This window comes from Octopus bimaculoides, chromosome 7, assembly GCF_001194135.2.
Source record: "Octopus bimaculoides isolate UCB-OBI-ISO-001 chromosome 7, ASM119413v2, whole genome shotgun sequence".
In the NCBI taxonomy this organism is placed as follows: Eukaryota; Metazoa; Mollusca; class Cephalopoda; order Octopoda; family Octopodidae; genus Octopus; species Octopus bimaculoides.
The window spans coordinates 68487082-68489564 of NC_068987.1; positions in this window are offsets into that span (position 1 = coordinate 68487082).

Genomic DNA, 2483 nt, shown 5'->3' on the forward strand with positions numbered 1-2483 from the left:
TTGTGGTGGTAGTGGTGGTGATGTTGTTGACGGTTCGGTACTGTTCGCAATTGGAGGAGTAATTCTGGTGTGTTTTTTTTTTATTGCGGTACTTAATGTGGTGGTGGTGGTGGTGATGTTGTTGACGGTTCGGTACTGTTCGCAATTGGAGGGGTAATTCTGGTGTGTGTGTTTTTTTTATTGCGGTACTTAATGTGGTGGTGGTGGTGGTGGTGGTCCTGATGTTGTTTGAGGTAGAAGCGGCTGTGATAAGGCACGCTTTCGTTCCCATGGAAACAATATGTTATATATTGATCACACAAAGAAATCGTACAGAAGCAGCCGTCCACGTTGCAGACGTCAATTTTTGTAAGAAACCTCGCCACAACCCCAATCACCCACCCTCCCACATACATACATACCACACACAAAACACAAGCAAAAAGGATATTTAAAAAAGAGAAAAACGTACGTTTGTAATTTGCACTATTGTCTTTCAGTACCTCAGTTTACAAATATACATGCACAATACACAGGTACACTCATACACGTACATACACTACATTGATATACACATATACACATAGACACATAATCTAAGGAGGGAACCTACGTGTTTATACGACCTGCAAGAAATAGCATCCAAATGTCCCCCAAATCACACGTCACCAACGTGTTAAAGAAGAAACCGTTCTAGATATAAAGACCCTGAGTTTCCAGCAGGTAAAAATAAAGACGAGATGGTCACGCATGGAATGTCATATAGCATAGGTTTGCTCGATTAGGGCTAGCCTAGGGCTAAAAGGTAACTGCGAAAACTTTATAAGCGCACACAGAAAATATAATATACACGTATATACATATAGAGATTCACATACAGAAATATAACACACACTTACACAATTTCATACACACTGGCACATACAGATAAATTATATAAGCACTCAGCTGTCAAACGCATAGATAGACATAGACACACGCGAACATGCACACACGCAAAGACACACGTGCGCTGACCTATAATCAATCACAAACGCGCACACACAGAACCAAAAATATATAAAAGAAACAAAACAAATGTACACACATAAAATAAGACGTAAATGCATACTTGCAAAAGCATAGACACACGTGCGCACACACCTTAACACATGGTTGCACACGCACAAAAGCAACCGCGCGCGTAAATGCATACGCACAAACAATGCGTTACACACACACACACACACACACACACACACACACATATATATATATACACATACACACACAAACATTTACACATGTGCACACACCGACACATGCTACATCAACATCCTCCTCGCCGGCAAGGCGACGAAAATATGTTTCACTCCTTTTCATGTCTTTCACCGTTTATTCGGTACAACAGTTACACAAAAAAGGAATGAGAATTAAACCGAATTATTGAATGAATGAATGAATGAATGAATAAATATATGAACAAACAAATAAACAAACAAATAAATAAATAAATAAATAAATAAATAAATATATCACAGGTTACACAGGTCAGATAAAAATCTTGATGATGGCGACACGATGAGAGAATTACAAGTATTTGTAAAGAGAAAGAAAGAAAGAGAGAAAGAAGGAAAGAGACAGACAGAGAGAGAGAGGGAGAGAGAGAGAGAGAGAGTAATAATGAGTGCACATGTGAGTTTGGAGTAGAATCAGGGTGCAACGTGTGTATATGTTGTATATAAATGTCAGTGTATTTTCTATGCAAAATTTTTGCATTCCTGCGTTTAGGTGTAATACACAATACACACACACACGAATAACTGCCTCTGTCTATCTATCTATCTATCTATCTATCTATCTATCTACTATTTATCTATTTATCTACCTGTCTGTTTGTCTCTCTGTCTGTCTACCTATCTGTCTGTATGTCTGTCTGTCTATCCGTCTGTCTGTTTGTTTGTCTATCTGCCTGTCTGTCTATCTAACTATCGATCTCATATATTCTTTTACTTCTATTCTTTTACTTGTTTCCCGTCATTCGACTGCGGCCATGCTGGAGCACCGCCTTGAAGGAACCCTAGGACTAATTCCTTAACTCTAGTACTATTTCTATCGGGCTCTTTTGCCGAACCGCTATGTTATGGGGATGCAATCACATCAACACCGGTTGTTAAACGATGATAGAGGAGAGACAAATACAGACAGAAGGACACTCAGATGCATACCTATTCATACATATACATATATCACACTATTCTGGGTGGTCTAGTCCCACTGCGTGGCATTTGGGTAAGTGTCTTCTGCTATAGCCACGGGCCGACCAAAGCCTTATGAGTGGATTTGGTAGACGGAAACTTAAAGAAGCCCGTCGTATAGGGCACTGAAAGTGTGTCAATAGCCACAAGCTACAGTAGCATCCACCTTTAGTGGTTAGCCACATTTAAGTGGCAAATATACTTCACGATGTATGTATGTATGTATGTATGTATGTATGTATGTATGTATGTATGTATGTATGTATG